The 23,277-nt window shown below is 39.8% G+C and overlaps 1 protein-coding gene across 2 annotated transcripts in view; it reads left to right on the forward strand.

The window, feature by feature from the left end:
- Positions 1 to 22,759, forward strand: part of LOC131692868 (uncharacterized) — a 194,879-nt gene extending 172,120 nt beyond the window's left edge. For both annotated transcript variants that reach the window (XM_058980209.1, XM_058980218.1), the window contains one exon: positions 17,358 to 22,759. The gene's annotated coding sequence lies outside the window, so the exon portion shown is untranslated. The remainder of the gene's footprint in view (positions 1 to 17,357) is intronic.
- Positions 22,760 to 23,277: the final 518 nt, after the last annotated feature.

The raw sequence follows: 23,277 nt of genomic DNA on the forward strand, positions 1-23,277 counted from the left end.
AAATTAAAAATCAATGAAAAATTAAAAAAAAAATGAAGAATTAAAAATGAAAAATGCAAAATGGAGCCTGAAAATTGAAAAATCAAAATATATGAGAATATTTAAAATTTAAAAAGAACAACTGAAGAATGGAAAAGGCAGAATTTCTAGGAAATGGAAAAAGAAAAATTAAAAATTGAAAAAGAGGAAATGAAAAACAGAAAATAGACAATGGAGAACGTAAAACAGAAAAATAGAGCAAAGAAAATGGAAAATGACAAACAGAAAATTGAAAATGGATAACAGAAAATGAAACAAGGAAAATGCAAAACGGAAAATCGAGAATGTAAAATGGAAAGTGGAAAACATAAGATGGAAAAGGGGAGAAAGGAAAATAGAAAATGGAATATGGAAAACAGATAAAAAAGGAAAATGTTAAATGTAAAATAGAAAATGAAAAATGGCATATGAAAAACGGAAAATAGAAAACCAAAAATCGAGAATGAAAATTGAAAAATTTAAAATTAAAACTGAAATGAAAAATGAAGTAAACAAAACAAAAAATAAAAAACAAGAAATGAAGATTTTAAAATTCAAAATCAAAGAAAAAGATAATTAAAAATAAAATATTTTAAATAACAAATAAAAAATAAAGAAAAAATTAAAATAAAGAAAATGACGAATGAAAAATGTAAAATATGAAAAACTAAAAGTCAAAAATGCAGAATGAAAATTGAAAACTCAAAATAAATGAAAAATCTGAAATCAAAACAGAAAAAGAAAACTAAAAAACTAAAAATAAATACATGCAAAATACAAAATGAAAATCAACAAATGTAAAAACTTGTAAATTACGGAAGAAAAATGTTAAACGAAGAATGAAAAAAGCGGAAATGTACAATTGCAAATGTTATCGCTCGTTTTCTCAGATTTATGGGAATGCAAATAGGAAAATTTAGCTTCTTGATACTATAAAAGATGTGCCATGATATTTTTTCATGGCATACATTGGCGTAAGTAACTGTTTAGCATTTCCGAAAGCGGGCTTAGAGCTTCCCTCAAGAGAACGCTTTAGTTTCTACTCGCTCTATTTGCACGCGGGACATGTCGAGAGCGCATGTAAACTCTTCTCACAGAGTGAGACACTTTAGCCTTCCCCATAGTTCCTATCGCGTTTGCTATGTCGGGCCTCATGGCTATAATGGGTGTCTGCTCTGGCCAATTGATTGCATTTGGTGTAATTCAAGACCCTCGGTATAACAGACAGACGAACCTTGCCGAAGAGGACGTCATTTGGATCCGAGTTTGAATGAACGTTTTATCCCATCGTTTGACGGATCCTGAATCGCTTGCAGCAAGAAATGTTCACTGACTGGAGCACGGACTCTTTGAAACAGACAAACCCCGCAGATGTTAAATTCTAATCGGCTACTACGCCATATATCTCAACTTTGTTGGCGGGTAAGTAGGCACGTTACTCCTTCGCAATGATTTTCTACAGGAGTTCCAAAAGTACTACCTCATCGCAACAGCATGCCGGAGACTATTATTTTCCTTGTGTTTTGACAGCCTGATGACCGATGTATACAAGACAGTACTCAGATAAACTTTAATCCGACTTTACACATTGCCGTCTTGTACCGTACTCGACCGTTTGCGTATATGCACACAGCTTTAGTTAATTTGCGATAACAGCATCGGCTATTGTTACGTACCATTCTTATCGGTTTTCGTGGTCTAACCGACACGTTGGTGCGATCAGGAAGAACTTTTTTTAATGTATGTAAGGTTTTCGTTTTGTTAATTCATATCCTAGCCTTTGACCTCCAAGTCCCTGTCCTCGTTGCCGTCCATGAAACTAGTTTGCTTTATCGCTTTCAAAAATTACTTTCATCTGCTATTTTTGCGTCAAATCTGTATTATAGATTAGAACACATTTTCGTCCGTAACCACTAACTACACTACAAAACTGATCCATATCGAATTTCCGCTAGAATATAAACAAATGTGAATGAACACAAAACGGTCCTTGGTGAGCTATTTCCACATTCACATGTTCAAACAAACTCTGCCTCCACCACACCATCGGCGGTGAACACCTACGTTGTTCCTCACGTATTTTTATTTATTTTACCAGCCTTCTCGGCCTACTACGCTGTTACTTATTATTGCCCCGGTTGTTACAGAAACATACAACCGAACACCCAATCACCCGTATAAAGTTACCGTAGCTTTACTCGAATGTCATGACATGCTGTGCTGTGTCATTCCTTTCGATGGAAATTTCCGAGCGTCGCATAAAAGAAGACGGGATGCAACAGATTGTTCGGAATAGTTTTGTTTATTTAGTGGTTTGCTTCCCCCGCAGTGTCATGGAAGTTTAGTCGAGTTTTATGAAGGGGAAATAACAATGGTTGCGGTTCCATTGAGGAAAGAAAAAAAATCCGAATGTCCAACGAGAAGAGTGATTTTCGAGGATGTCGACGCATGAGAATTGTACAAACTTCGAAATGAGTTTCTGGAAGCGGATCCGAGACGTGGCCGGATGTGGAGTAAAGTTTGCCTCGTTCGTTATCGGTACGTGTATGTGTGTGACAGTTATAGAAACTTAATTGTCTATGAAATGTTCCGACATGAACTGACAGATTGAATCGAAAAGTTCTCAATCCTCATTCGGCAAATTGATCCCATTTTATAGCATAAATTGTCCGGAATATCCGCATCAGAAAACGAGCTTCAAGGGGTCGCCGCTTAAGCCGCTTCTCACTCTGCCTAGTCACAAACCGGACCTGACACTTTAGTCGTTTCACACAAGTCACTTCCACTGCCGCTTCGTCAACCAATTTATGCGATGGCGGAAGTTGAGCGGGGGTTGTTTATAGTTTTTTTTTGCTCCACTCACTCTACCAAGTCGAGAGATAGCAGGCGGCGATGTCGGGGGACACGGGTTTTGTAATTTTTTCTCATTTACCCCCGCACTTGAAGGGGTAAATAACGGCAATTTTCTCATGACTTGCTGTGCCAACTGTGCTGTTGCTGGTGCCATTTAAACGGGTTCTGTGGGTGGGTTTGTGTACGGGGAAACCAGTTGCTTACTTGGGTTTCACTCGAGTGGAAAAGGGGTTTATCTGTGTCATTGAATTTAATGTAGTAGAACTCGCCGTTGGTCCCCACTGATCGGTGGTTGTTAGATTAACAGATTAGCTTCCCCTGGAGAGCGGTGTCCGGTTACGATTCTACAAGTTTCAGTTTCCATAATTGTTTTTAAAAAAGTTCGGTTGTTATGTTCTATCATTTGTTGGACCTGAGTCAACAACGAAAAAAGTTAACACAGACCGATGAAAGCCACCGCAAATTATTCAGGCTTTTGACTGGAAACCGCACACGTGCACAATGACTCTATTAAAATGTAAAACAAGTTTCTACCTGCACTTCGACAATTCACCGCTCACTCTCACCGAAAGTGACAGCGTAAATTTTAATCACCAACTATTAATATAAATTGGATTCATGAATATATATTATTAACTGCAATCGCCACCAACAAGACCAGCCATGAAGCGAGCAGCAATCGTAGAGCCACCACCAGCAGGTTGGCGGTGCTGCCAGATACAGCCTTGCTAGAAGCACCTGGTAAACCGATTTCACAACGTAGCATTCTGTGCATCTGTCATAAATAACACCGGTTAGCATGGCCTACTACTAAATGTACCGAGCGTTCAGTTCCCATCGGGAGCCAATGCAACTGACGACGGTCGGTCGATGTGATGGGGTTTCTTCTGCTAGCGAGTTGCTCCTGGGATGGGTGCATAATTTCAGGTGCGCATGGCGCATCCTACATCATGTAAGTTTCATGGGTATTGGACACGAAGCCGGCACGATGCACGGAACGACGAAGTGTGGCGTTGTGTAGATTGAAATGCTTTTTCACACCTTTACAGTTCGAATGTACTTTCCGGGTGTTTACTGCAGTTGGGTTGGAAGAACAAGTAGGTAATTATGACGAAATATGTTTAAATGCAGTAGCAACTTTTGGATTACAAATATAATTAATTTGTTTTTCATTTTAGGGAAAAGTAGCAGGTGAGAGATAACTGAAAAATTGTTTGCTTGGCGTAAAAATTACTACCCGTGTTTTCCGGATTCGAGCAAGTGAGTTCTGCAAATCAAACATTTCAGGTAAACAACTGGTGTTTGATTTGGTTAGGCTCGACCGAAACTGTTTGCGTTGGGTGTTTGTATTGTGTTTTATCAGATCAACCAGAAATTGAACTCATGTTTGATGTAATGGAGACGCATGGTTGATCACGATTTAACAAACTACCACTCGCCTCCTTTATGCCACATATCACCAAACCGGATTTAACCAACTGACCATAAACAGTTTCGAGCTCATGAAATATGCAACTCAACGGTGGCAGTCTGCAGCTGTCTTTGCCGCTTCTTATCGCCTACTAAGATTGCAAACGGTTCAAAACAATATAAACCCATTCGTAAGATTCATCGCTGCCGATGCATATGCCGTATCCTACAACGGAACGCGTCGTAGTAGACAAGTGTGCAATAACGGCCGACACGACTGACTGTTCTTCTTGACCAGCAGATATGGTCTAGTTTTGCGTGTGCGAGAAACATGAAAGGGCAGATGAAAAGTTTGTGTGTGTGTTATTAGATTATTGTTCACAGCTATTGTGTGTGTTCCATCGAGCGTACGATGAAACGTGTCCTTGTCGACAACTCAGTAGAGCCTCAGACGAGTGATTTTATCGTCATAGTAGGCGACACATTGGAAGAGTGGTATTTATTTTCAAAAGAAAAAAAAGTTAGGGGTTGTATGTCGTTAATGAATACTAAACGAGAATTTGGAAATCGGTAAAAAAACAGTCATTGCCCTACCAAATTGCTACTTAGTCACTAGTAGAATTTTTCAGTGTGCGAGTGATGGATGCTTCACAATCGTAGTTCAAAGGTTCTTATTCTGGATCCCACACAATATTAAAAATGGTTTCTTACTCGTTGATGCTTAAACTTTTGCACAAAAATGTTTTCCGTAAGCAGGTACGTATCCACTGGTTGGAAAAGCACTGTCACATCTTCGACCCTGAATCTCGCCGGTTATCCCCTTCGTCGTAACTCTCTTCCTCGACATTGACTCTTTCTTTCGCTTCGGAACTACATCACTATTCCACGTCAATTTCGAAGAAATTCTATAGTTTATCTTAATTCGAGCCAAACTGTGAGATTATCACTACGGAGTATTATTTTTGCATGTTCTGGTAACTGGTTTCCCGGAATTTCGTCATCATTTGATGCCTCCGAAACTTCTTACACTTTCTTTATATTTCTACCGCTGTTATACTCGTCCTTCTGCTTTAGGGCTTCCACGTTCTGGTAACTGGTCGGCGAATCTCTGGCGGGTAATCTCAAGATTTTCGTCATTTTTGGTATCTACTGGAAGAAGAATTAATTGATTATTAAATGCAAACAAACTCCAAAATGAAAAAAATCAAATGAATCCTATTGGGGCTCCCACATTATTAAATCTTTGGATTGTTGAATTTCTGCAAATATCGCCGAACAGAAAATTCAAATTGAAAATCTTCTAATCAAGGAATCCGACAACAACATAACTCCTATTGACAGCTCTGTTTTATTCCTTATCCCCTTAATAACTCGATGTGCCACAATAATGGCTTCCGCTCAATATCGGCAGAGATGCAAATGCTCATCACATCATTTGGGGCAGCTCAGACATCAATCTGAGAGGCTCTGAACTGATGGAGTACATAAGTAGTACAAATTTTCATATTTTGAATGTGGGAAACCGACCAACTTTTGCGAGGTCTGAGAGAGAGGAGGTGTTAGACATAACGTTTTGCTCTGAAAGAATTTCGCATGAGCTGAGAAATTGGCAAGCTCGAAATGAAACTGAAGCGTCTCTACCCGATCATAAATATATATTTTTCGATCAATTTGATGTCAACTTCAATGTGGTAACATATCGTTATCCTAAATCTACAAACAGGGACGTCTTCTTGGAAAACTTGGCGACTAAAAATGGATAGATTCATGGATATTTTCCAACAATTAGTCGACTAGACGACTTAGGTGGCGTCGTGAATGCTACAAACTCATTCATAGTAGCATCCTACGAAGAAGCTTATCCACTTCGTACTGTTAAGTCGACTAGGGGAGCCCTTGGAGGGCTAAGCTTGAAAGAATGAAGGAGGATATGAGAAGAGCTTGGGACCGGCGTCAGCCTGATGACTCTTGCCATTCTCATCGTTAGATATCAAGATATTTGAATCTCAGAAAGCAAAAAATGGAACTCTGGTCTAGTTGGTCATTGACTTCAGATATCTTTTTGTATTTAACCAAGCATTCGCTAAGTGGAGTTTGAGCTTACGCAAATCATCTCTATCTGGTTCCATCATATCAGTTACTCAGCACTGATATCAGTCGACAGATTGGTCGTGGTAAACGGAATCATTTTTGGTAACAAATAATAGCAGGTCGTCGAGCGCGGCAGCATTAGAATCGATATTCTCGTGCACGCGGATAGTGGCAAAATGAAGATTCGATAAGACGATCCCGCACCGCGTACTTGCGATAACGTATCACCTCGAAATACAGTTACAAAGCATACATGGAAAAACTATTCCAAGATATTTCAATGGTGATCAGATGCTGTTGTAACGGCATTTAATTATCCAGGGACTGGAAGGTGAAGAATATTTTTCAATATTAAGTGCCATAGTACTCAACGAAGAGCAAGAAGTTGAAAGAAGAAAGAAAAGCGTGGAATAGGGTCAGAAGCTTAGAGTTTCCCGGTAACTTAACCTTTTGTCTTCTACCGCAGGAGTCAGGATCTGTTGGCATTTGAAATGCGGATCACCTGAGTCTGCGGCATGTCCGGACGAGCGTAAAGCAACTTTGTAGTTCAGGCTGTCGGAACCGACTAGCGGCTGGCAAATCCAACACATAGTCGTCAATACCATGTGTTAGGTGTTTCTAAGAATAATTTACGAGGTCTTAAGTGACGGCTCGGTACATACAATTTTATTTGCGAAATTAATTATGCAAATTGTACGCGTTGGGGAATAAAGTCTTTAATAAAATAAATCACCGCAAATTCGCGACGTTCTTTAAGTGTTTGTATGGTAATTAGCATGCAGCGTGCGTCATATGATGGAAGAATGAATGCGGTCTAATTGTGTTTACGAAAGGGGCATTGTTTTTGGACTGATTCAATGTATTCGTATGCATATGTTTTTCTTGTTGGGTACATATTCCACTGCGCCCAGTGTTTTGATTTATTGTACCCTTTTTTATTGTATGCCACAGTGTTGCAGCACTAACAATCTGAGTGTTTATTACTTGCTGACTATAGCCATGGTCCCAGTACGGTAATATAGAACGTATGAAGTTTATTGTCTTACAGATATCATCTTCTATACCTATTTTAACTGCTTAAGGTGATATTTACTCGGGTAGTGCTCTATCACTATCACTTTTGCTGAGTTATTATGTTGATCATCAAAATAAATATTCTAGATTGCCGGTCGGTAGTAGTATCATTCCCAATGGCATCCAAAATTGATTTTTCCCAGTTCTTTAATTTCATTTTTATTTTTATGAGGCTTCACAAAATAGTTCGGACCCTAGGAATAATTTTGATGATCCATTTCTTGCTAGCACCGCAGTGCCTAGGTACTCAGAAGATTCACCGCACCTGCGGCCACCTGCTGTAGCAATTGAATGCATTCGCAAACCAATTTAGAAGAAAATGTCACTGAATTCACTGCTTTATGCATATACAATAAGTTTTATGCGTTTAAACATTAAAGAAATGTCGTTTATGTACAAGATAAAATGAATAGGGCCAAAGTGGGAGCTCTGTGGGACGCCAGAGATGGCTTAGATTACTTCAGGAAGTACATTTTCCATTTCAGCTTTGTGAAATTTAGTTGCACCATATTTCTAATATGATGAAACTGGAGTCAGTCGATTCCCAACCAAATAGACTACGACAAATACGACTACTGTAACACAAAGAAAAATTTCTACCGTTTCTTTGTTGACACGCTTCCTGCGATCGGTCGCCGTATCTAGTTTTATATTGCGCGCTTTAAGAATGTAGGGCGACCCGTCACGAGCAAAGGTTGAAGCTAAACTGTGTTGTCATTTGTGTTATCATTATGACATGAGCGAGAAGCAAATTATAGACGGCATTATATAGCTCAATGTTTGAACTGAGACTGACTAGACCTTTCCTTATAAAAATAGGAGTATGATGTAAAGTTTTAGAAATCTGTGCTTGTCTGTTTACAAAAATTGAAATTTGCGAAGATAATAGTACACTTTTAGTAAACTCCAAAAAACAGATTAATTTGTGCATTTGGCATCCCTGAATTGCCAGGTATTGATACATATATTCAGCAACCTTTTTCTGCGTTGAAAATGAGCACCCAAATCGGTGTGTTGTATAGCCGCTTGAACACAGTAGGCTAGTTTGGATCTGAACTGTGAAGAATCCAACCACGTGCACAGCTGTCGCCCAGCTCATTGGGAGAGTCGGAGAAATAGAAAAATAAAATGGTGAATTGTCCGACTAGGAAACGGCAACGCCGTCCTTAGAAGAACCACCATGCAAACCAACGTGTGTGTGGATTTGATTTATGTGCTCCTGTCCCGTGCAAAATGTTTGCCATCGGGTGTTCCGAGTTAGTCTGGCGAATTTTACGACGGTGAGTGCTGGAATTATAATTTTATGAGATGGTTGCTCTTATTTTGATAACCATGTTTTTGGTGTGTAAAAATAACAAACCCGCTCCCGGGAGCAGAGCAAGCGTTACTTCATGAAAGCGATTTAGGTGCTGCACTTGACGGATGGAAAAGAGTTTATTTTTCGGTTGAACAGAACCGGTTGGGAAAATATGAAAATAAATGGAGACGTTTTTTTTAAACTGGAGCCGCAACCTTTCACTAAAACAGTTGTTCTCGTTCACGAAATGAAAAAAACACTGTGCTTTTGTGACCATCACCAAAACCAGATGGCAAATTCATAAATGAAAAAGTCACTTCCAACAATTCAACACAATTTTAATTGTAAACAGTCAGCCTGAAAAAGTACAGGCTGGCGCTAGCTAATCACACTCGCGTATTCCGACGTTCCGTGTACTAGAGTTGGCAGCCGAAAATCCAAACGACGAATGAAAATGTAGACACCTGCTGCAGGAAACGTTTCCCCGGTACGGAATAAACATCACGAATACCGTTGATGAACGTGCTAAGGCTGTGGTGTTAATAAATGGCACTGATGCGATCTGAGTTAAGCTCATCGAACCCAGCACGAGTGGAACGCAAATTGGACGCATTTTATTCGGATTATTACCCGATCCGAACTCTAACTCTAACGAAGTAATTTGTCATGGCAATACCCCAATTGGTGGAAAATTTAATTGGGTTTCAAGCTACACATAAACTACTATTACTATTTCGAAAATAGTCAGCAAATATTGTCAAAATAAAATTTTGGCAAGACTGCTTCAATACTAAATTGGAATTCTACCGAATCGATATTTCAAGATGCCTTTCCATCATCAATATATTGATCAACAATTGGTTCCCCTTGCACGGAATGCCCACCAACAAGTCAATTTATTTTTCCATTGCACCAATCAATATTATCGTCAATACAGTCAAATATTCATGCGTGTAACCGAGAATCCATTAATCATCCATGGCCATCTACGATCGATTATCACGAAAGTCTGAGAAAGAAGAAAAAACTGACCAGCCATCAAATCAAAGCCTGCTTAACCGTAACCGTAGCCGACCGGAGACCAATAACAGACCAGGATCCTAATTGACTATCCAACAAATCAGTATGTATAGCAGGCGAGGGAGATGAAGCACTAAATCCGCAACCCGAGAGGGTCAAATTCATTTGATTGGAACTCGTGTCCGAAAGTTACGGCGACCGTGGAGGAAAATGTGACCGATAATTGATGATGATTAGCTGGGCGACACCTTTCCACCATCGCCTTACCTTCCCGCTACCACTAGTCGTGACAGGTAGCCGCCGAGGAAAGAAAAATGGGGGAAGGGGCGAATGCCATCATCATCGGTCATCGGGCGGAAATGTAATCCTTCTTTTGGTTAGCCACAATCAAATTAACGGTCGGTGTTGAAACAGGGGAGATCACGCAAAAAAATGTGTTCCACTGTGTGAGGAAAGGAGGAAGGGTATGGGCGATAAACCGCCAGGTGTTATAATTAGTGCGTGTTTATTTCAAATCAAATTTGTATGCAAACATGTACGATATGTTTTTGACGGAATGGGGCAGTAGAAAATAAAAAGTAAACACGATGTAAGGAAAAAAACACAGCCTGCTTTGCTTGATTATGGTACGCTTTTCAACAAAATGGCAGATCATTATCTAGCTTGTTATGTTAATGGATGGGTGTTCGAATGTGTGTGAGTGTGAACACGCACGTAGAAATAAACGTGTGTAATTCATTTATATCGCTTGCTGAGCGGTTCATGAAGTTGGCTGAGATTTATTGCTCAATAGATGGTAGTAATTTTTCCACGCACGAGTGATACTTCAATTAAGCATTCTAACCGACGGTTGATGACGATATAAGTGATGGTTGACTTATTGGTGGGCGATAACAGTCAATTAAGTGCCAATCGAATGTACGCTGAAATTGCGAAATTGCATTTGGCAATGAATTAATTTAACTGAACTAGTTGGATTATCGAGTGCACCGCAGTTTCGTTTGGACTAAATATAGAAATGTAAGCGGGATTGCACAAGGAAGGCTCTGTGCAAAACTAGATTTGTAGTCTCACTTGGGAAAATATGGTTTATTCTCGTTTTAATCAAAATAAAAGCAGAGCTATACAAATATCTAAAAATCAAAGGAATCCAAAAATCGGACATCTTAGCAGCTAAAAATCAAAAATCGAATCTTGGAATCCCGGAACAACAGGGATCTAGAAGTCTAAAAATTCAGGAATCCGGAAACTCAGAATTCCTAAAAATTCGAACATCCTAGAATCCTGAAATCTAGGAGCACAGGAATCCAAAAAATCAGTATCCAAGAATCCACAAATTTTAGCGACTGATGATGTAGAATCCAGGGACCTAAGCGTTCAAAAACCAGGAATTCAGGAATCTACTACCCCAAAAATCCATGACCGCAGGATCCAAGAATTCAGGAATCCAAGAGTCTGAAATTCCAGAAGCCTAGAAATCCAGCACTTGGAAGCTACAAGGCTAGGAAGTTAGGAATCAAAAATCTCAGAAATCCAATAATTCAGGACTCCAAAAATCTAAGCGTCCTATAATGTAGAAGTTCTGGATTTGTGGGCGTCCAATAAACTAGAAATACGGAAATCTACGGACCCAGAAATCTAGGAATCCGGAAATCAGGACATCCAGGAACCTAAGAACTCAAAAATCCAAGCGGTCGATGGAAATCCATCGATCTGAGCGTATAATGAACCAGGAATTCTTGAATTTACGACCCCAGGATCCAGTAATGCAGGAATTCCGTCATCCAAAATACTTTGAATCCAGAAATTTAGAAATCCAGGGCTTGGAAGCTAGTAAGCTACGAAGTTGGAGAGTTAGGAAGCTATAAATCCAAAAATCTAAGTGTCCGATAATCTAGAAATCTAGGACTTCAATACGTCCTACAAACCGGGAATACGGGAATCTGCAAACCCAGGAATCTAGCAGTCCAGGAATCCAACAATCTAGAAATCCAGAAAAGAGGAATCCTGCAATCCAAAAATACAGGAATCCAGGAATTTAGCATCAAAGAATTCAAAAATCTAAGCGTCCAATAATCTAGAAATCCAGAGATCGAAACATCCAGTGAACCAAGATTTCAAGAATCCACGACCCTAGGAATCCATGAATTCATGATCCAAGGATTCAGGAATCCAGAAATTCAAAATTTCAGGAATCCAGAAGTCTAGTAATCCAGGACTTGGAAGCTAGGAAAATAGGAAGTTAGTAAGCTACGGAGTTGGGAAGCTAGGGCGTCCAATAAACCAGGAATGCGGGAATCTACGAACCCAGGAATTCATAAATCTAGGAATACAAAAATCCAGGAATCCAGAAATTCTAGTGTCGTAAGCTACGAAGTTGGGAAGTTAGGAAATCAGGATTCCAAAAATCTAAGTCCCCGATGATCTAGAAATCCAGGATTTCTATGCATCCAATAAACCAGGAATGCGGAAATCTATGAAAACAGGAATCTAGGAATCCCAAAATCCAAAACCAAGAAAGCCGGACATCCAGGAAATCATGAATTTAGTATACAAGAATTCAAAAATCTAAGCGTCCGAAAATCTAGAAATCCAGCGATCTAAGCGTCCAATGAGCCAGGAATTCAGGAATCTACGACCCAAGAACCCAGCAATCCACGAATTTGGGATCCAAGAAAGCAGGAATCTAGGAGACCAATATTCCAGTTGTCCAGAAATTCAGGGCTAGGAATCTAGCAAGCTACGAAGTTAGAATCTAGAGTTAGAAAGCTAGGAATCTAGGAATTCAGGAATCCAGGCACCCATGAGTCCAAGTCTAAGCGTTCAACAATCTAGAAGTCTAGGAATTTAATTCTCCAATAGGCTAGGAATGTAGGAATCTACGAGCCTAAGAATCCAAAAATCCAGGAATCCAGAAATCTGGCCATCCAGGAATCCTGCAATCCTGCAACACAGGTATCCATGAATTCAGTATCCAAAAACTTAAAAATCTAAGCGTCCGATGATCTATAAATTCACGGATCTAAGCGTCCAATAAACCAGGAATCTGATAATTCAGGAATCCGTGAGTCTAAAATTCCAGGCATTCAGGAACCTTGAAATCCAAAAATCCAGATATTATAACGCCCAAAAATCCAAGATTCAAGGAATGTACGAACCCAGGGTTCCAGAAATCCAGGATTCAAAGAATGCAAGAGCCCAATTATTCTAGAACCTACGAATTAAAATATTCAAAGGATTCAAAACTGGATGAGTGTTTTTAAAATCTCAGTCAGAAACCTAAAAATCAAAGAACACAGAAAATTCCATACTGAGTCACAACGTTACTATACCGATGGCTTCCATTTCGTAGCAAGGACGTTCGTTTCGTATCAAGTTAAAAGGTTACCACTGCCACCATTGTTTGCTATCATTTTTTAGCCTGTCCATCATGAAATCATCCATCCCCGGGACAGCAACGGCGAGTTAGAGATAAATAGAAAAAGGGAGACCAAAACATCATCCCGAAATGAAATGACTTTTACTTTTCCTTCAATATTGTTGGGGCGGGACCGGGGGGGTTGACCTGGACCCAAATTTGAGCGTGTGCGTGTGTGAGTTTTTGTGATGGGACAGCACGTGTACGGATATTTTCTTCAAAAGCCTACTACGATGACGGTGGGTTGGTGCGATGGGATGATGATGATGGTGCGGTGCGATGACGGTCACTTTGTCCAGTCAAGTCCAAACTGAAGCGAAGAAGCGAAGTAATGGTTACACTGCGATCAGTTACCGGTTGCGAGTGGGTTGCGGTTCAACAGGCAGCGATTGTGCGTGTGGGTTTTGAGGAGGACGGCGGGGGTGCAAATGGAAATCCGACATTAGAAAAACATGGTTAGGGATTAAGGTGAAACCAAACTGGAAGCGCAACAGGCCCGTCTCTCTCTCTCTGATAGGAGGGGATTGGGGATGATGATTGATTGTGGTATCATCGTTCTTCGCTTGGTCTTCGTCGAAGGCGGAGGGTATCCGATAAAAACCAGTATCTAAGTATCCTTTTATCTTTTACTTGTTGCTGGTCCCGGTATTATTTCGGGACGACGAGGGATGGCTCCGGTGGCTTTGGTAATCGATATCAGCTCCACCGTCAGGGGAAGGAAAAATTGCCGGATTGGATTTCCCCAGGGTTTCTGGTTTATGAGGCACTTCAGAGAGGTTTTTATGTGTGGTTGAGACACTTGAAGCCTGTAGTCCGTGTTCGGTTCGCAATCTTTAACCATTGTTTGATGTAATTTGTAGTAAAATCGGAACCCATCAAAGCAACCCGGTGCTAAACGTGTTCAGTTTTCACTTGGTTAACCTTCGTATTTTTCCACCTGATAAAAATCTCAACCGTTCAGTTCAGACCACGATTCTTGGTCCCGGTGATGCTGGGTTAATGATTTTTTGCCCGGCAGTCGAAGTGGAATGGCGCGGAACAGTAGCAGCGAGCATAGAATAGTGACGGTGAAAAATATGAGATGAGGGTTTCTATTTTTCAAGCACATATGCTATGTCAAATCAGAAAATGGGAACTTTTTAATTCCAACCAGCCATCCGTATTCAAGGTTCCATTTCCAGTTTGCCAGTTTACCAGCTCCGTGGTGGGAAGCGGTGAAGAGTCATTTTCAAAGCACTAAACTAATTAGCATTGGTTTGAATAAAATAAATCTGAATCCTCAAAACAACCCATCATGAGCTGCTAGCCCACAATTTATTCAATCAGCAACCTGGAAAATAATAAAGTCCAAAAGTTCGTCTGTTTCCGTCGAAAGGTTGCCGAAAAAGGTATTCAGTTCACGCTCAGTTCGAATGAAATTGTTTTTTGAGGTTTCTGAGGTTAATTTACCAGCCTCAACATAGTATCGGGTCAGGAGATTGAATAGCCAAATCAGAGCCGGGTTGCGTTCTGTTTCTATAACATTCTACCCGACAGTTAATCGTTCATCGGAAACGTGCTACGTGCCGAAACGTACGTTCAGAACAATTCCACGTTGGCATTCTACGACGCACATAGTCTGCTTTGATGTTATTTTTCCTCGGGTGAATGACTCGCTCGAGGCTGTCAATCTGTCATTGGAAAGGAACGAAGAAGCGGCAGTGAAATGGTAATTCATAATTTCACGTTTCGTGTTGATGCAATGCATCTGCATGGAAATGCAGGTGCCATTCCTGGCAAAAAAAAAAACACGCGCGTCAAACGGGACAATAATATGTGTGCACCCATTCATCGCGGCTGCTGGTGCATCCTCATTTGTGAACTCTCCGTTGGAAGAGATGCTCGCGTGTTCAAATGGCGAAATTACTATAGCAATTATGTAGAGTGCTTCGTAGAATGGTGACTTTGTACTTTCATTTATGAGGTGACAGGTTGGATTCATTGTTAAAATGGCTGGAACTGATGCTGCAACTGAGCGGGATTGTATGATCGAGTGATCTCTTTCTGTGCTTGTTCGTTGGGGAAATGATAGTTTTTTGTTTACCTTTTAAACGCGAAAAGCTACGACAGACAACCTATCGTTCTCTGCTACTGTCGTGCAATCGGTGCGTTACAGTAGGCGTTTATTCTATGGTTGTTGCATGTCTGCGGGGCAACAAAGTCACTGGCAGTGCAGCTCTTATTCATTCACTGAATTTAAGTTCTCATTTCAGATAGCTGCACTGTTGAAGCAATCATTTACGCTGTGGTTCTTGACGATTTTGTTAAATGTCTTCGGAAACTGCCTGACGGATTTTTTTCCCGAATGCAGCAACATCTATCACGTAGTCCTCTGGTATCGCTTCAAGGGAATTTCCAAATAGGTCTGCCAATTCGACCTCCACATGTTCTGCGATGCGTTCATGTGTAGTGCCTTGAGCTCAATTAAGGTCTGCAGAGCAGTTTTTTGCAATTCGGCAACTGGTTAACAGTGGAGATAATTCTTTTCTTGGATATGGTCAGCTACTAGCTGATAGCTGCGCTGATATCGGTTGCGCTGCTTTGCAGCTCTTTGTCAGGAGCATGTAGAGAAGTTGTGATCGGAAGTCCATACAATATTTGTAGAATCTCCGGAACTACTACTTATAACTGGATCCTCTTCTGTTAGCCTTTCTTGAAGCCTAAATGATTTCGTTCCAATTATTCCTTCCTTCAGCTTTCCACAGAAAACTCACTGGAAAATATTTGGCACGTCGTCGACTCCGAATCATTAAACTTCTACGACGAGAATCTCATCGGTTATTCTCTTCGTTAAAACTCTCTCGTCCTGGACGTTGACACTATTCCACCGCAATTTCGAAGAAATTCTATAGTTTATCCTAGTTTAAACTAAACTGTGTCATACTGTGATATTATCACTACGGACTATTATTTATGCATGTTCTGGAAATTGCTTTCCCGGAAAGTCGTCATCATACACTTACTTTACCAATCAGTCTAAGGTCATGATGTCCTTTGCTATATCCAGAATTCGTCTACAGTTCATTCAGTCCATGGCAGTTTGTTGCCAGACCCCCTCCAACTTTGTCGATACTCTTTGATTGCTCTGGTCCTCTTCACCTGTTGTATTTGTTCCAGCGTCTCCGAAACATTTTCCATTTTCTTCATATTTCTATCACTGTTATTCTTGTCCTTCTGCTTAGGGCTTATGAATGAGTAAATGTCGTTTAGCTTTTGTTAGAAATCATTCTGGCAGCATCGGTGAATATTTGGCTAATGCAAGAAGAAATAATAGATTATTAAAGGCAAACAAATCACGAAATGAAAAAAGCCGCAATTTTAAAATCTAAATACCTGTTTCTGCAAACAGCTACAGAAAAATATAATCAAAAATCCTCGAATCAAGGAGTCTGATAAATTGAAAATCTTCTACCACTGTAAACAATATAACAGCAAATGATAGCCTCTCCCTGTTTTCTCTCTTCTCCGATAGTTACTTGGTGTTCCGTAATATTCGAAAGAAAAAGTAAGCAGATAGTGGTTCTCATTTGCAGTTACGTTGTTTTCAGAAGTTATAGGAAATTCAAAGCTTTCCTTTGACCAATACAAACCGTCCCAATACCTACCAACCATCGCCAAAACAAGAAACAGCATGTTCGTAGTGCCAGTGAAAATATCACCATCAAAAACTTGCTCACATGGGATCCTGTACGGCATCTTAACAAACGAAATTATATAAACAAAACAGACTAGTTATTCAATATCCTAAGGGAGTACACCGCCTACTGGGATCCCAAGTGAAAAGTTAGAGTGCCAACCATTCCACAGGTTCGTGCGTGCGAGTCTAACTTTAGCCGAATTAGAAACCGTTCCCTTTTTCTGTCAGTTGGGCAAACCTTTCTGATTAGATGTGGGTGTGTATGTGTCCTGCTTTTCCGGTAGCAACTCAAAAGTGTAAGATTAATGGGATTGTGGGGAAGACCTTTAGCGGATTTAATTGAATGGACCCTTTTTTGCTTTCTCTCACTTCTCAATGTAGCTGGAGGCTTGGTGTCAAATGCGAAAAGCAAACCAGTCATGGCCATCTTAGATTTTCTAGTGTACTACGTCGAGACTAATTGTAATTTTTGATTTCGTTTCTCCTTCTCTGTCTTTCAGATTCACCAAGAGCACATATTGTACAGAGCCAAAAGACAACGTTTGACTTTTCTTTTGATTGCACGTTCAGCAGAGCAAAGGCTGATACCGAAGCCGACCGAGCGAACCGACGTTGTCATCGTTCCTGGCCAGGTAGCTAAAGACAATTTGCAGTTTTGTTTTAAAATTGTTTCTGAAAACAAAAGAAGAAAACAAACAATTCACAAACAATTCGATGACGGAATGAATCGAATCTATCGTACCGTGACTGTGAATGGTACCCGTATTAGTAGACCAAAAGACATGTGAAAACTCTAAACAAAACAAACAAATGTTATCGTTCTAACGTAGGCTAGCTGGTAAGTGAATTTTCAATGTGTACAGGAGCCTAAAACGAATTGATGGTTTGCATGAACGAACGAAAAAAAAAACCTAAGAGATGAGAAGACTTTCATTCGATAGAGGGAGAGAAAAAAAAAACCAAAATTTTAGAAAGTTCAAGTTGAAACAAAAACGACCTACACGAGTTAATTTTAGAACAAGCAGCTTATTGTGAAATATCGCAGATACGTGAAGAGAGAAACCAAAAAACTAACACATGCAAGTGAACGTAAATTGTGACAATTCATTTTTCCTAGCGCATAATAACCCCCCTTAAAATAGAGAAAACGATTAATCAGACGTGTGAAAAGTTCAAAACAGTGCTCGCGAGAACGGAAAACTGCCTGACCGCCGATCTAAGCAGGCGACAGGGGCAGAAACCAAGACAAACGTCAACCGAAAACTTTAAATTCGATTCGCAACTCTGCGAAAATGCGGAAATAAAAAACAAGACAGAGCTGGTACAATTTTACTGGCTTTTGATGTGTTATCTGTCCCCATGCAGCAAAGCTGCTAGCTTAGCGTTCGGACGGAAGGGAAAGCAAGATCAAGTCGTGATTTGTTGTATTTTATCGTTCGGTTTACTGGTTTGCCAGTGTAGATAAGAAAATATTTGTTTTGCTAAGCGGAAAGGCCGATAAGCAGTCGGGTCGTGACAGGATTGTGTTAACCTAAACAAACTACTTTACCAAGGAAAAGCTTCGGTCCCTTCCGGGTTGGCCCGATGAGATTGCAGCAGAATATTTAAACAGCACCGGGCGTCTCCATCGTCCCATATCGTCGTACAGTCGTATCTTTAATTAAAGCCACGTACGCTGATGGTTGCTCGTTCTCAGCTCGTGAAAGAATAAAAGGTCGTCCCACTCTACCTTGTTCATTGTTTCGTTTGTGAAAGGAGAGCGCAAATATGAACCCAGAGAAAAAAAAATCATCCACAGATGAAATGGCACCACCGACCGCCCGTCCGCCGATGTTTGCTGTTTTACCCTAGCGCCAGGAAAATTATAAGAGGCATATAAAAAAATGTTACCGTTTTATGTTTGCTCGTTACGTCGCGTGTTGGCGAAAAAGAGATGACAGAAAGGAATTTAATTTAGGCGAAATCGTTATGAACCAAATAGCTTTCATCTATACTTTTGTTTTTGTTGGTTGGACAAAGTAGGCGATGTTTGTGTGTGGAGGGGAAAGTTTTTGTTTTGAAAGATATATATTGTATAGGTCAACATGAAATAGAATGGTGCAAGGGGTCTGCCGACGGCTTGATTGGGGTTCGAAAAGTTTTGAACAAACACACGGTCGGGATAATTTTTGTAAACATTAGCATCTCCGCCGAAGGAAAACTATCTAAACTAGTCAATTATGAGCAAATCTATACTTGAGAGAGGAACAAGTGTAAGTTATTTTTAGGAGCATTTTCACGGCGAAAAAGATAACCCATGGAAATACAAACAAAAGGAAATTGTTTCAGTGTTACAGCGCGTACAATAATGGCGCACGTGATGTGAGAAAAAATGTAAGTCTTATGACGCTGGATGACAAAACCCATTCACAAATAGTAATCGAATACTGGACTACAGACAACCAAAAATCAGAAGCTAGAGAACTTTATATGATAAAATAAACAGCTTTAAATGTCGTTTGAAAACCACTTCCGCAGAGAAGAAAACCATTTTACCGGGATATGTCTGCTGCTGCCATAACCAGAAATTTGAACCTACAAGTAAAAGCAAACCAAAACAAATAAACTAAACTAAACAGAAGAGAAGGTTAAATGTTTTGTTGTCAGCGCAGATAAAAAAAACTAAAATTCACAATGGCTACGCAAAAAAACATGTTTGAAGAAATTTTCTGTAAATATAAAGCTGTTTTCTCTCAATAGTAATAGAAACAACCAAACAAAAACAAAGCATACAGCAGCGTCAACTCTTTTTCTCAAGAAAACAAAAACTCCTAGACACACAAAAAACAAACCAATCAGATAAAGAATCTCAATGTTTCATATCTATACGTGAATGATATATTAAACAACACTGAAGAAAAAAAAACGGTAAAATAACAAAAAAAAAACAAAACAACTTCTAGATAATAGATAAAATATTGAACGAAACTAGGTTATTGAAAACCACCAGTTTCTTACCGGTGGTGGCAGTTTCCAGTGACGTTTTGGAACTGGGGTCGAGTCGATGCGTGCGTGCGCGAATGAACTTTTTTTTGCTTTTTTTCCAAATCACAATGAATCTTCCAAAATGAACGTAAAAAATGGCACAAACGACAACAAAGAAAACAAAACACGGGCGATCAAAAGCACGTTACACACATATCAGTTTAGTAAGCAATACGTGGCTCTACATGTTAGGTGATAAAAAAATAAAGTATAACTATAGCTGTTGGTTGGGTTGGGTTACACAAATGAACGAAAAAGAACAAAAATTGTAATAAAAAAAAATAGACAGATACTGTTTCATTAGCTTCTACCAGTAGCAAAACGAAACGCAGCAGGAAAATAACAATTGGTTGTAATCGAAGTGATCCGTGTTGTCGTTGCCTAGCAACCGGATGTACTGGTGTTGCTTGGATGGTTTACGTTGCGCTAGTGCTTTGAATGTTTTAAAATTTTTGATTTTTTCACGAACGGACTAGTTTTTTGTAGGCTTCACGACTGTGATTATTATTGAATTTTATATCTTTAATAGTGATATTTGCAACTGGAAGGGTACTTTCCTTTTTGACACGCATTTAGAAAAAAGAAACTATTCCTATTTGTATTCCTAAATACATAGCAGAGTTGACGTCTTCTACAAAGTTGTTTGCAACATTTTCAACAGTTTGTTCACGATACCACGATACCACAGACCAAACTCATCGCATCAAAATATGCAGCTTCAGCCTATTTTCTCTCCTCGATCAGACCAGAAGCTACACTACGCTTCTAAATAGCATGGAAAACTAAAAAATCCTACCAACCCCACTTTGTTCCTTATACACCGTACATACAGCATATTCTCATTGCGCCCCTACTATGGGAAAATACCATTCCAATTGTCTTTCGCCAAACTCATCTTCAATCTAAAGTGGGCGAGGAGGAACAATAAATAAAGGTTTACATGGAGCTTAAGCTTACGTAGGTGTTCCATATACAACTCCATCATACGCGCAATATTGCGCTGATAACGATCAATAGTTTACCCGAGGCAATATGCAATGCGACGTCGAGTATGATAACGGTAAAAACAAGATAGTCGTATAGATGGACGATGATAAAATTAAGGAACGTCTACACGATTTGGCATGACGAAATAATTCGAAATGCAACAAAAAAAAAATCTAGTGAAATACGGAAATCCGTTACGTTACGTTGCTACTAGCATTCTCAATGACGTTCGTGCGGTGAGAAAGCGACTGATGTATCCTATCGCTCCCTAGGTGGCTTTCAGATGACATATCGCCTAGGCATAGCGTCTCATATAAGCCATTTCATAAGAGTAATCGAAAATTTTACGTATTATTCTGTTGCAGTCAGCGGCATTGATAAAGTGACATATTCGGCAACACAGTCATCCGAAAATAGAATGTTTTCAAGATTCAGTAAACGATTTTTTAAAGCTGTATGTCGTGGATCCGATTTCCTAAACCTGCTAGAGTCGAAGATTTAAGTAAAAAAAAATTGTTCTGACAATTCGGCGAGAGGTGGCCGTGGCTTTAGACTCTAATCCACGTAATCCACGTCGATTACGGCTAAAATGACCTATTATTGTCAATTTTAACTACTCTTTGAACTATAAAGTTGTGTCAAAATTAAGATAAAAATGATAAAATGTTGCAAGGATATGGACACTTTTTCTTTACCGGCAAAGTACACATTTTGTACTTTTGTACTAGAATTATCGTTGCCATTTGATGTTAGAATTGAAAATTTAGAAAAAGTGACGGCTATAGACATTAGAATTACTGTGGTGTTTACGATTTCCCATAGTCTACTGACAAAAAAGACACGCAAGAATCCTACCGTCATAGGTGAATACAGTGGTTTGAGCGCAAGATGGCTCCCTGCGCTGACAACGAGACTGGACAGTTAAATTTCATTTATTCATCTACAATTGATTCGTATTTTGAGAAATCAGTTTCTTTCCGTATTTTTTGGCAAATATTAGTGCATTTGAAAAAAAAATCAATGGCAATCCTGGCGCATAGTTATTTTTTGTTTATGTACTTTATGGCCTGGAAGGGCCGTGTTAGAGGTTAACGGGTTCCATACATTTTAACCAAAGGGGCTAGACCATGCAGGTTTATGTGAGCAATGACAGCGCAGAACCAAGGTGATCATAGAAATCGCTAGTTTTACGGTGGAAACGTACTTCGTCCGGTTGCCAGTCCAGTGTTTTTAGTATACGCTCGTTTGCGTATTCGCTATGATGTTATCACATAATTTCGATTGAATGTTGCGTGTATCTTTCTTAATTGCGTGAGAGTGGTTTTTTGTACGTTTGAGTGCGAGTGTGTCTATCTGATCACGTATGCGACCATAATTGCATGTTCACGTTTGCGATCAGGTTTGTATTATCGCGAAGTGCTTAAGCGTTTGTATATAAACGTTTTTGATCACATGTTAATGCGTGTAAGTAACTTCGCCTGCACAAGTTGCTGTCGAATACTTTAGAGTGTGCGGTTCAGATGCTAGAAGAGTGTAAGTTCCCCATATCACCAGTATTTTCGGCTATGGCACCCTGAAACTTGTCTACTGTATGAGCTTTTTTTGGAGATTGGTCCAATTAACAGCAATGGGCAAGGTTGATATGGCAATGGCTTGGGGCCTCTTTGTGCGATCGATTCATGATTGTGGGCGCTTGTATGTCCGTATAATCGTGTTAATAAATTTGTAAGTGCTGACATGTTGAACTATCCACGGGGACGTTTTTATACTTGCGAGGTCTCGGGTACAGGAAAGCGTGGACACTGCATATTAGGGTACCAGTAAAAATAGTCATCCTAAGAGTTCAAAACGGACACACCGCGAAAAGCGCACCGAAAAACGCCACTCAAAATCAGAGCCCATCTGTCAACTTGTGTAAATCAATTTGTACCAAAAAAACAAAGTTGTCAAAAATGTTTTCAAATAAACTGGAATTAAAATCTATGCAGTCCATTCGGACACGAACAGCACTCACAGTGGTCAATATCTGAAAGTCCCCACCGAATGAATATCTCCAAAGGAGGAACCCTCCAAAAACCTCGAAATCTAACCCACACCCCGACGCCAAATTCCCTTGAAATGTATGAGACGCCAAGACCCAGTACCATCTCGAATCTAACAACTTCCTTTGAAGATCCTACCTTTCAGGACACAGAAAATGTCCGAGACGGGATCGGAATGGAGAATGTAGCCTTCAATTCGTCCTTTGCCGAGATACGATGTCATTTCGATTTTCTGGTTTTGTCTCCCCCTTTCAAATTGACAAACACGCAGATTCAAGATATTCGGCACAAAAAAAATCAATCCCATCCCATCCCAAAACCCAAAATACAAATTCCACCCTCAAAAGCCTGAAGGGCGAATCAAGAC

This window comes from Topomyia yanbarensis, chromosome 1 (genome assembly GCF_030247195.1).
Source record: "Topomyia yanbarensis strain Yona2022 chromosome 1, ASM3024719v1, whole genome shotgun sequence".
Classification (NCBI taxonomy): Eukaryota; Metazoa; Arthropoda; class Insecta; order Diptera; family Culicidae; genus Topomyia; species Topomyia yanbarensis.